The sequence below is a fragment of the Rissa tridactyla genome, chromosome 7 (assembly GCF_028500815.1).
Source record: "Rissa tridactyla isolate bRisTri1 chromosome 7, bRisTri1.patW.cur.20221130, whole genome shotgun sequence".
NCBI classification, from domain to species: Eukaryota; Metazoa; Chordata; class Aves; order Charadriiformes; family Laridae; genus Rissa; species Rissa tridactyla.
The window spans coordinates 47,342,846-47,355,816 of NC_071472.1; the positions used below are offsets into that span (position 1 = coordinate 47,342,846).

The 12,971-nt window shown below is 56.0% G+C and overlaps 1 pseudogene; it reads left to right on the top strand.

Annotated features, from left to right (window-relative positions):
* Positions 1-2,070: 2,070 nt before the first annotated feature.
* On the top strand, positions 2,071-12,584 carry LOC128912416 (uncharacterized protein C2orf42-like; annotated as a pseudogene).
* The last annotated feature ends 387 nt before the right edge of the window (positions 12,585-12,971 follow it).

The following is a 12,971-nucleotide window of genomic DNA, read 5'->3' on the forward strand; positions in this document are numbered from 1 at the left end:
ATGTGGATGACTTATTGGTATCTGGGGAGGAAGAAGTCAGGGTAAAAGAAGCCATGAATGAGTTATTGAGCTTTTTGGGACAGCAAGGTTTGAGGGTCTCAAAAAAAAAAAAAATTGCAATATGTGGAAACAGAAGTGAAGTACTTGGGACATCTAGTCAGCGAAGGGAGTCGAAAAATAAATCCTATAAATCCTGAGAGGATCAAAGGAATAGTAGACTTACCTCTGCCAAAGACCAAGAGGGAACGGAGAAAATTTTGGGGGCTGACTGGGTACTGTAGACTGTGGATAGAGGGGTGTGCTCAAAAGACTAAAGGACTATATTCCAAACTGTTAGCTGAAGAACCGAATGTATTGGTTTGGACAGAAGAAGAGGAGGATTTAGTGGAAGATTTAAAACAGAGCCTAATCAGAGCTCCAGTTTTAGCCTTATCTTCTTTGGAGAAACCTTTTCAACTATTTGTAACTGTAGACAAAGGGGCTGCATTAGGAACTCAAGAGTGAGGGGGGGATAAGCGGCAGCCAGTGGCCTATTTATCTAAACTCTTAGATCTGGTCTCCCGAGGGTGGCCAGGGGAATGATAGAAGTTAGCACCCCTCACCAAGTAAAAACCATTTTAGCCCAAACCACAGGAAAATGGCTAACCAATTCAGGAATACTAAAGTATGAAGGAATTTTAATTGAAAAGGATGATTTGATTTTAACTACCGGCCCTTGCCTTAACCCAGCGAGCTTTTTGTGGAAAAATAGAGGCAAAGGATGAAGAACTTACACACGAATGCATAGATGTAATTGAGTACCAGACTAAGATACGACCTGACTTAAGGGAAGAACCCCTATCTGGGGATCTTAATTTGTTCGTAGACGGTTCTTCAAGAGTGACAGAAGGAAAGAGGTGTAATGGATATGCGGTGGTGCATGGAGTGAGCCAACAAGTAAAAGCATCTGAAAAATTACCTAGTGTATGGTCCGCTCAAACATGTGAGATGCATACCTTAAACCAGGCACTTAAATTAATTGGAGAAAGGGGAAGGAACAATTTATACAGACTCTTGTTATGCGTTTGGGATAGTGCATACCTTTGGTAAAATTTGGGAAGAACAAGGACTAATAAATAGCAAAGGAAAAGAACTTTTACATGAAGAACTTACAAAGCGGGTGTTAGCTAATATATTAATACCAAGTGAAATAGCAGCTTTACATGTTAAAGGTCACCAGAGAGGCAATTAAACTACCGCAAGAGGAAACAGATTAGCGGACAAGGTGGCAAAAGAGGCGGCCTTGGGGCCCCTCCTTGCAGGGGGTCAGTCTCTTCTCCCAAGGAACAGGCGATGGGACAAGAGGAAGCAGCCTCAAGTTGTGCTAGGGGAGGTTTAGGATGGATATTAGGAAAAATTTCTACACCGAAAGGGTTGTCAAACATGGGAACAGCCTGCCAAGGGCAGTGGTGGAGTCGCCATCCCTGGAGGGATTTAAAAGCCGTGCAGACGTGGTGCTGAGGGACGTGGGGTCGTGGTGGTTTGGGCAGTGATGGGTTAATGGTTGGACTTGATGATCTGAAAGGTCTTTTCCAACCTAAACGATTCTGTCATGCCATGATCCAGACAGGATTGTGGGTCCAGCAGCACCAGGGCTGCTCGCCGGGAGTCACTTGTGCTCCTCAGCTGCCAGCCTGCTGCCAAAACCCGACCTGGGTGGATCTGGGGGGGGAATCACCTTGTTTCTGTCCTGTCCACACAGGCTTTTCTCTCCCATTGTCGCTGCCTCAGATGGTGGTTTCTACTCCGGTGTCCCTCCGAGGAGCTGCTCTGTGTGTCCCCTTGCCATGTGTCCCCCGGCAATGGCAGCAGGCCACCCAGCTTTATTTACGTCCCATGTCCTTTCAGCCAGTTGCTTCCCCCTCTCTCTCTTTGTCCCCTCTGTCTCTGTCACTGCTGGGGACTGAGGACGGCCACCGCCACCTGCAGAGGGACCCGTGGATGTCACCAGCCGAGCACTGCATCCCCACTGTCCCTCCCCGGGCTGTTAACTCACCCCACTGCTCTCTGCCCTTCCAGGTTTCCTGGAGGATGGAGCCGTCATCAGTGAGGACCAAAGGCCCCTCCTTCCTGTCGGACCTGGGGAAGGCCACACTGCGGGGCATCCGGAAATGTCCCCGCTGTGGCACTTACAATGGCACCCGAGGCCTCATCTGCAAGAACAAGACCTGCGGCACCATCTTCCGCTATGGCACCCGCAAGCAGCCCGGCGTCAATGCTGTCAAGATCATCACCGCCTCCGACTTACAGGTTTATTCAGTGCATCAGAGGGACTGGGGACTGGATTACCGGTGCTTTGTGGAGCTGGGGGTCTCGGAGACGGCCATCCAGACGATGGATGGACCATCATCACGCAGCTCAGCTCCAGCCGCTGCTACCTGCCATCCTGTCTGAAAGCGGCCGCATAAGGGGTGGTGGAAAACCAGCGCTAGCACATCAAACTGGCCCTGAACTGCCAGATGGAGGCTACCCTGCTTGCCTTGAAAAGCTTGGTGCTCAACTCCATGCATGCTTCGCCCGAAACTAAACAAACCATCTGGCAGCTGGCGACCGCGCCCACGGGGCCGCTGGTGCAGCGCATCACCAAGAACATCCTGGTGGTGAAGCGCAAGGCCAGCCGGAAGCACAGCCTCAGCTACCTGCACGCCTCCTTCACCCAGAAGATGAACGCCAAGACGCTGATGGACCAGAGGTTCTCCTGCTCCTGCCAGGCTCCAAAGCCTGGCAAGGGCGGCCCGGCCAAGAAGTAACCGCTGTCACTGCGCTGCATTCATGTCTTCGCCTGCCTCCACGCCCTCACCAGCGACGAGAGCCTGGCCCAGGGGTTTGCCGAATTCCTCGCCTACAACGCCGGTGGTAGGTGGGGGAAGCGACCTACAGCAGAGGATTTTTGGTGGGGGAAGACATGTGTGGGGCTGATGACACTCACTCTGTTCCCTCCTGCTCACGATGAGGCAGCTGCCTCGCTTTGCCGGGGCTGCCATTGCATCTGTTCCCCATCAGTGCTTCGTTAGCTGGGGTTTAATTTCCTGTCCCCTCCCTCTGCAAGGACAGAGCTTCCTGTGTTGCAGCTCCCTCCTGGTGTGTGGGAGCAGAGTGGGGTGCTCCCTGTGCTCCCCTGGGAGCTGTGGGGGGCAGATCCCGATGGGTTTTGCTGCGATGGGTGCTTGGAGTGAGTTGGGTTCCTCTTCTGGGTGGGGAGCCAGGTGTTCTCTTCCCTTGGGCCGGAGCAGCGCTGGGGGGAGCCCAGCTCATTGTGAACCCCCCTCCCATGGCAGCAACCTCTGGGGTTCAGACCCCCAGGGGGTTATGCACCCCGATAGGTGCGCCTGGATAATACCACCCTGTTTTTAGGCACCCGAAGGTGAAAATCCACCCTGAGGAGAGTGCCCTGAGCGATGTGAGTGAATTAAAGTCGCTGCTCACCTCAATGTTCCCCCCAAGAAGTGTGCCTGGGGGGCCAGGAGGGCTTTGGGGGTTCTCTGAGGATGTCTGGGGTGTGCTGGGAGGTCTCGGAGGTGAAGTGCCAGTGTGGGGCGGGGGACATGAGACCCCGCATCCCTGCAGTACTGCTGCACGTGGTTGAGATGCTTTTAAGGATGGAGTCTTGTTTCTCCTAGGGCTGAAAGGTCTGGCGGTCCCGCAGCTGGTGGGCAGCCCCGAATCCACAGGGCAGGCTGGGGAGGTGGCTGCTGCCAAGGCCAAGAAGAGGAAAAAGGACATCACGCCGGGTGAGTGTCTGCGGGAGGCTCTGCAGGACGGGAGGGATGCGGGCCGAAGCTGAAAGCCATTGTCCAGCAGGAGGGGCAGCCACGCCGTGACCTGCTGGACTCGTGTCCAGTGCCGGCGGGAGCTTTTGGAGCGTCTCTGGGTGGTGGGCACACTCCTGCCCTGAGTCCAGTGGTTCTTTTGATAATCGTTAGTGATGTTAAAGCTATGGTGACAGCCTGCTCTGAGGAGAGAGGGGATTTCTCCATCCCATCCCGCATGGTGTGCCCAGGGACCCCCGGGACTTGTGCACTGATGCTCTTTGAACCAATTCCTCAGGGGCGCAGGCGGCCAGCCCCCTCCTGGCGCAAGACCCAGCTCACAGCAATGCCAGGAGAAGCAGCCTGAAGAAGCTGGCCATCACCTCCTCTCTGAAGAGACAAGGTAAGCCCCGGCCATGTGCCTCGGGATGCTCGGGGACCGGGTGGACGCTCGCAGCCATTTGGTTTGTGCCACTGTGACTGCTGCGGAGGGGACAGCCGAGCCCTCACCATCCATCGCTGGCTCTAGGAGGTGAAAATCGGGCTCGGGCAGCTTGGTGTTACTGGTAGCTGTGTGTCTGGCGTGGCTCGGGGTGTCGGCATGGCTCTGGTTGGCCATAGACATGGTGGTTGTTAGAGAAGGACGATGCCAGTGTCCTCCCAGGGTGGCTCTTTGGTGGATTTTTGGCACGGCAAGCTTAAAAAAGTTGGCTTTTGGTAGGGCCGGTGCTGTTGTGAGTGGGCAGGTGTGTTAGTATCTCCTAATGCCATGAAGTGCTTTCCTGGGTGAAATGAGTAGGTGAATTGGGTCAGACACAGTTGTGAGCTGGTTTCCATTATTTTTTTGCCACTTCCGGTGTTTGCAACATCTCTTAATGGCCAGAGCTGCTGGAGGGAACTTGTGGCCAGAGCTGCTGCGGTTTCTAGTGGCAAATCCTTGCTTGGAAGCACAGTCTGGTGCAGGGAGCGTGCCAGCGGTGGAGGAGATGGGAGCTGGGGTCACCCCAGGGAGTTGGTTGTGGGCACCAGTGTAATACCTTGTCTCTGAGCAGATGGCTGTGTGTTTGTGTGTGTTCTTACGTGATGTTTGGAGAGGGAAGGGTCAGCCCAATGCCTTGAAAACCTGAAAAGCGACTCGGAGCCCTTCAGGGAAGGCTGCTCTCGTTGCTCGTTGTGGTCTGGGCCTGGCTAGGAGCTTCAGTTTAGCGCTTTTGTTCCTCTCAGCTTTAGTTTTGGCCTAGAAAGGGGTACAGATCTCTTCTCTTTCCCTGAGGTAGTGTTGCTCCCGCAGATGCCCACGTGTGCCCCGGGGGGTTTCGGTGCTCTGGGCGGGGGGTGAGGAGGTGTCGGGTCCCATTCCCGGGGATTGGGGCTGTGGAGGCAGCTCTGGGATGTAACTGTACGGTGGCGCTGGGAGCAGAGGGGGTTTCGGAAGCGGATTAAAGCAGTGCTGCATTTCCTGGCCCTGGGAGCGAGGTGCCCAAGGCAGCAATGTCTCATCCATCAAGCTGATGGACAGGGTTGTGTTTGATGTCCTGCTGCCTTTCAGAGCTCAGCTTAACACAGGCAGCTGTGGCTTGCGCTGCTGGTGGAACTCACGCAGGTAGAATGGGAAATACTGGACCGGAGCTGGACGTGGTGGCAATTCCTGTTGAGCTGCAAGCTCATTGGCGTATGCCAAGAGTGTACCAGGGTATGGTAGACAGAAGCCTGCTGGTTTAGGTATCTGGCTCTTCCCTAGAATTCAAGGGCATCTGGGCTCGTCAGGCTAGGAAAGACTTAATGAAAGGGGCTAGGCTGGATTCTGAAGATGCAGGTTATTATCCTGTGGGTCTTACCAGAAACTGAGAGGCTTTAACTCTTGTTTAAGGCTTGAAGGCCTTGGGTTTGGGTTATCCTAAGTTTCTAGATAGTGGTCAGGATTATGGGAGAGAAGGGTAACAGGGAGGCAAGTGGCTGGCTATTGTTATTCCCGAGTTATTTCTCCTGCCCATCTGGCTTGGTGCTTCACTCGGGTGCGGATTCTGATTCTAATTCTAATTCTGATTTTCCTGCCCTTTCTCTTGCAGGCTGTAATCAGCTGCTGGATGAGTGGCAGGTGACCCTCTCCTTCCAGGACTGGCTGGCCAGCATCACCCAGTCACCCGATGCATCCATCAAACCACGCGTGACCAGTTTGAGGGTAAGGCTGTGGGGACCAGCTGTGGAGGGCCTCTGTGCACCACTCTGTTCCCCTCTGTCCACTATCATCTCAGTCATTAAGCTCTTAGCAACATTAAATAACTGTTAGCAGGGAGGGAAGTGTTTTTGCCCAGTTTGGAGCAAATATTTTGCCCTGGGAAGCTTCTATCTGCTGTGATTTATTTTCTGAACATGGACTCGCTGCTCAGCAGCAGCCCAGTGCTGGGGCTTATCCCAGGGAAGGGAGAAATTCCCTGAGAGGTGATTGATGCTTGAATTCAAGCTCCCTGGGGCCAGGCAGAGAGGTTAGACAAAGTCAGGTGAGCTGCCTGACTCAGAAGTGCTGGGGGGACCGCTCTGTGGGCTGTGGGGAGTGCTCTGTCCTCCTCCCTGGCCCCTACGTGCCCTGAAGGGCAGGGACTGAGCGTTCTCTGTGCACATACGGCCCTGGGCGATGGCTTGTGTCTGTGGTACCTGTCACCTGCACCACTCCACTTCTGAGCCAGCAGCTTGAGCTAGGTCTGTAAAAATCCTTACTGGGGATGGACTTCGTAAGTCTCTGGGCTGCTGGGAGAGCTGTGCAGGTGCTCCCCTGAAGAGAGGGACCCAAAACAATGCCAGAAGGGAAGCAGCTCTTTCAAAGCAACTTAAGAGTGCTTTAAGTCTCTCACCTAAGACAAAGAGACCCACCCTGCAAGATGTTCATGGGGGGAGCAGGCAGGCACACTAGGTTCCAGCAAGCTGCCGGCAGTGTCGGCTGTGAGTTGCGCTCTGGTGTGCTCAGTTCATGCTCGGGAGTCAATGATCTTAAGAGTCTCTTCCAACCTAAACAATTCTGTGGCTCTTAAAGACCATTATATTGCCACCACACAGCATCAGCAATGAGTGACCATAAGCCTGAAGGGGCACACTCACAGAATCCCAGACTGGCAGGGGTTAGGAGGGACCTCTGGAGATCATCTAGTCCAAACCCCCTGCCAGAGCAGGGTGACCCAGAGGAGGTTGCACAGGAACAGACGCAGGCAGGTTTGGAATGTCTCTATTAGGCATAAATGTCTTTATTTTACTGTAAAGGCAATAAAATGTGCTCCTCGAGACAGCTGCTGGAGGCTGTAGCAGAAGAGACACTCACAACTTGAGCAGGATGGAGGTGTGCTTGAACAACCCAGCCCCAGCACCCCACCTCTCCCTCACCCCACATCTTGTTTTTCCTGCTCCTCCAGGCAAGCCGGAGCTGCTGGTGTTCCGCATCCCTTGGGTTTTCTTCGACACACTGCAGCAGCGGAGCTCCAGCGGGAACGCAAAGAAGAGTCTGCCCAACTCCACCGCAGGGGAGACACCAACACGCTTTGCACGTGAGGAACCCCTTCACCTGCAGGTTCAGGAGGAAAATCCCAACAGCAGCGCCCAGAAAGAGATCCCTCCCTCCCGCTGGTTTCCAGCAGCTTTTCCCCTCACTGCAGCTGAGAGGGGAAAAGAGCACAGCTGCATGAGCGAGCCCCAGGGCAGGGGAGAGGAGCTAAGTGGGATGCACAGCCCCCACTGCCAGCACTCCTGCCTGCCCCTAGGCTCACGCCTGACTCTGGGCATCCCTTCTCAGCATTTGGCAGAGCACAAAACCAGCACAAGCCAGGGCTGCAGGAATAAACCCAGCCAAGCTTAAAGCTGAGAGACTTTATTCCCCTTCCTGTCCCCCCCCAGGCCTGATTGAAATGCTTCCCCCGCCAAGGGGAAGGTCGCAGCCCCCAGTGCTGGCGAGTGTCCTCACTGCTTTACCTTCTCTTTCCTATACGAGCGTGGGCTGTAAAACCAGACTTAAGCACCCACTCGGGGCTATCAGCACAGTTAAATCCATCCTGGCGGTGCTGCAGGAGCACAAGTCGCCATCTCTGCAGCAGTGAGGCCTCGGGACCACCGGCACCAGCCCCCCCTGTGCCCCCACACCCCCCCAAGCTGACCAGCAGCACAAGCCAAAACAGCCCTCCCCAGCCTGGCACCAGTTGAGATTCAATTTATTCTCTATTAATCCTCACCTGCCACTGGAGATCACCCACACCTTGGTGCAGAACCAGGATGGCTCCTACATGCTCTTCAGGTGCCCCAAGGTGGAAGTGGAGCTGCATTCTTCCTCCCTGCCTGGGATGGGAAAGGGGGGAGGCCAAGACCCCCCCCAGGAATTCTTTTAAGTGCTGCATTCTTGCTCCCTAACTGGGATCCCCCCCTTCTTCCTAGCCCCACCCAGGGGGGCCCTGAAGCCCAAAGGGGCCTCCCTTACACCCCCACCCAGGGGGGCCCTGAAGCCCAAAGGGGCCTCCCTTACACCCCCACCCAGGGGGGCCCTGAAGCCCAAAGGGGCCTCCCTTACACCCCCACCCAGGGGGGCCCTGAAGCCCAAAGGGGCCTCCCTTACACCCCCACCCAGGGGGGCCCTGAAGCCCAAAGGGGCCTCCCTTACACCCCCACCCAGGGGAGGGTCCCACCCAAGGGTCCCTCCCACCCCAGGGGTGGGTTCCACACCCCCCCAGGGGTCACCACCATCCCACACAGCCACAGCTTGATGTTGGTGCCCACCCTCCCACCCAAAAAAAAAATCTCAAACACTTGAGATAGCTTCTCCAGCCCCCACCCAAGACAAAAAGGCCAACATGGGCCTGGAGGGGCCCTCCCCATCCAGCCAAGGGCAGCAACCACCACCACACCCAAACACTCTCCACAGGCTAATACTCCATCACTCACTTCATTAACACCAAAAAAACCAGCATGGACCCCCCCACCGCTATCACAGACACACACACCCCCCCAGAGCTGGCTGGAAAGGGAGTAGGGGCACCGCAAGGCCCCTTTCCCAAGCACACCTCACCAGAAAATAACACACCCCAGGGAATACTTAATCCTCTCTGTGTCATCAGCCCACCCCCTTCCTCATCAAGTGGATCCCCAACATCCCCCATCACAGACCTGCACATCCAGTTCCGGGACAGCCGCCACAGCACCAGCCCCGCCAGCAAGACCCCCTCGAGCTCACCTCACTGGCCAACATCCCCATCCTGGGGTGGGGGGGGCCAGGACTGCACCCCACACACCCGCTGCCGCTGCTCCAGCACAAACACCTGGAAAATAAAAAGTGTCCCCCCCCACCTCACTGGGTGCCTGGAGTCTCCCTGCGCCCAGTGTGGCAGGGGGCGAACGCCCTGGAGACCCCCTCGCCCCAGGCACAGGGGCCTGTTGCCTTAAGGGCCAAAACGGTTTGGGCAGAACATAAACCCCCTTGCATTCTAACGCTCCTCACCCACGTGGGAGGCTAGGTGCGGCTGGGTTTACGTTCTGAGCGATGCCCAATGCCTCAAGAGGCTAAGTACTTTTGGCAGAAAAATAAACCCCCTTGCGTTCTAACACTCCTCACCCACGTGGGAGGCTAGGTGCGGCTGGGTTTACGTTCTGAGCGATGCCCAATTCGCCCCGGTCGGTCCAGTCACGTTTCATACATTCACCTGTCACCGTTTGGAGGCACTGATAGTGCACTGCACCTTCAGCCCAGTCGTGCTCCTGAACTGGCACGGCCGCTCTCTTTGGCTGCGTTCAATGAGAAACCAAAACGACCGGCTACTTACACAGCGCTATTCATTTAAGCAACAGATACACAGGGTCTTATGGCTGCCAGCGGTAAATACCCTGTCTGCAAAGCACATGCAAATAAAAGCCTCCCTAATTACACAAAACACACAACACAGTTATAAACAATACAGCCTGGCTACAAATGCAGGGAAAAGAGTCTCCAGAGATTTCTAGGTTTCCCGAGGGAGCAGTCGCTATAGTCCAAGTCTTACCCAAAGGCATCCCTGGCGGAGGAAAAAAGGCTCGGCCCGACGACTGGTGCCAGAAGTCAAAGGCCATCTGTCATGGAGTCCTCCCTCGCTTGTTCCCGAGGGTGTCTTCCCTCATATCCCCCCTTTCTTGCGCTATTTTTATACTATTTTTTGCCCTCAAGGTGGAGTTTGAGTGGCTCTAGTCATAAATACCTTCATCGTGACCAGCGTCGCATTCTCTCACCTCGCATTTAAAGGTAGAGTTTACAAAAAATTCTGCGCACAGACTCCAGGAGGAGCAGTCGCACCTTGGAGGCGGGTAGCCTTTGGCATGGAAGTGTGTTTTGGCATTATTATGACATCTTCATGAGCACAGTTCGCACAAAGGACAGCATTTCCTCAAAATTCAACAGACTCTTGGCTCAGGGTAGCAAGCGTGCAGCTTATCAGTTCCATAGGACCATCCCGTTCCCATATCTGTGGGACTTTCACAGGGAGAGACCGTGGACCCTCCGTTCCGCTTTGCCCCCCGCGTTGCTTTGCGAGCAACGTTGTACGGGGAATCGCAGATTCTTCGCATCCCAGCTGCGGCTGCATTCTACCCGAGAAGCTTTCTGATTTTATACCTTTCCTTAATGCATGAACAATTCTGTATTTCTGATCATTTTAGTAATTACTCCATAGGGGCTCACACCAAGGGTATTCCCCACAGCCCTGGGTTCAAAGGCGGGGCTCCGCCCAGCCAAGGTTGGGTGGGCATCCAGGGGGCACCCAGGGAGCAGCACCCAGGGCCCCCCCGGGAGGGGTGGGAAGGCCACCCCCCACCCTAAAAGGGGCTCTGGCGGTCCCGACCCACCTCTCCCCATGCTCCAGGGCTCAGCTCCATCCTGGCGGCTGCATCGGGGCCTGGCAGGGGGAAAAGAGATGAAAGAACATAATTCCCTCCTCCCCAGGAAGGGCAGAGCCCCCCAGCACAGCCCGGGGGAGGGGCGGGGGCAGCCATACCTCCCTTACCCTCCCCCCCCTCCATCTCACCCCACTCCATCGCTGCGTCCTCCAGCAGAGCCCCCGAAACCAACCTTCCAGCCTGGAATAAAGACACAGCACTCCGGGGGGCACCCAGGACCACCCCCGCAACCCCAGGACAAAGCCAACACCCCCCCACCCCACCCACCTTACAGGACAGCACTGGGGGGGCCTAATCCAGGTCCCCCCCCCACCCCCAGGCGCAGCCCCATCCGCGGGGAACAAGGGAAGGGGCCCCCCCGGACACTCCACCCCCCACCCATTCCTTACCCTGTCGGCACCAGAAGCGAGAGGGAGGGAGGGCAGACCCAGTAGCTCCCGGTCAGCACCCAGTCTCTCCCAGTAGGCACCAGCAAGCCCTCAGGAGTTCCTAGCAGGCACCAGCAAGCCCCCTCATTGCTCCTAGTAGGCACCCAGGTGGCAGCAGAAGGCTCCCAGTTACTCCCAGTCAACTCCCAGTAGGCAGCAGCATGCTCCCAGTCAGTAGCTCCTAACAGCCCCCAGTAGCTCCCAACAAGCAACAGCTAGCCCCCCCACTGCTCCCAGTAGGCAGCAGCAAGCTCCCAGTTACTCCCAGTTGACACCAGCAAGCCCCCAGTAGCTCCTAGCAGGCAATTGTTAGTCCCCAGTGCTCCCAGCAAGCCCCCAGTAAGCAGCAGCGAGCCCCCCCCCCCCGCCCATTGCTCCCAGTAGACACCCAGCAGCTCCCGGTAAGCAGCAGCCAGCTCCCAGTAGACTTCCAGGAGCCCGGAGCCCCCAGCTGGCACCCGGTAGCTCCCACTCACCTCCAGCGGCCCCCAGTAGCTCCCAGCAGCCCCCAGTAAGCCACAGCTGACCCTCAGTTGCTCCCAGACACCACCCAACACTCCCGAGCAGCACCCCCCGGGGGTTTAAGAGGCCGCGGGGGGGGAGGGGGACCGTGCCCAGGCCCGGCATGGGACACAGCTGTGTCCGAGGAGGGTCCCGCCCCCCCCAGCTGGGGGGCGTTCGGTCCCGATTGCGCTGGCCCCACCCCCGCGGGGGGGGCATGTGTCACACCTTGTATGTTCCTCCCGGCACCCTCCGGGGGGGGGTCATTCCTTGTGTCCCCCCACCCCAGCACCCTCCGGGGGGGTGTGGCCCCCCCACACACACCCCGGCACCACGGGTCAGGGGGGTCAGGGGGGCACATCCCGGCAGGGGCATTGGGCAGGGGCGGCAGGATGGGACGTACGACAACACGGATGACGACACGGATGACAACGATGACGACACAGACAACGACACGGACAATGATGATGACGACACAGACAACAATGATGCAGATGACAACGACAACGAAGACAATGACGACCTGGATGACAATGATGACAACAACGATGACTATGATGACACGAACAATGACAATGCGGACGAAGACGATGTGAACAATGACGACGATGACGACGATGACAACTACATGAACGACGACAGCGACGACAACGACAACACAAACGACGACGACGACGACGACACGGACGACAACAACGACACGAACGACGACGACACAAACAACAATGATGACGACGATGACAATGGCAACGATGACAATGACAATGACAACGCAAACATCGACGACAACAACAATGACGACGACGACGACGACGACAATGATGATGACGACGACAACAACGACAACCATGACAACGATGACGTGAAAAACAATGACGCGAACGACAACGACGACGATGCCGTGAACGACGACGATGACAAGGCCAGACCCTTCCCACAAGGAGGTCTGCTGCCTCCCCGGGGCCTGTGTTAGGGATATAACCGGGAAGCTTCCTGGCCTGATACGGCCCTCAGATTATTACAGTCTTTTGATCTTACAGGCAGACAGTGATGAGCTGGAGAGAAGTCTGAGGGCAATGAAGAAAGATTTCAGGGCCTTGGGACGGCTTGTCAGGGATTTGGGAGCACAAATTGTGTTCTCCTCTGTCTCCAGTTTTGGGGACTGACGACTGGGTTAACGAGAAAATCAGACAGATCAATACCTGGCTCCAAAACTGGTGCTACCAGCAGGGCTTTGGTTTCTATGATCACAGTTTGATCTACAGGACACCGGGCTGAGGAGAAATAACTGGACTCCAGACGATCCAATATGAATCAACAGAAGCCGTTTATTAAGCACGGATCATCATCTTCTATACCC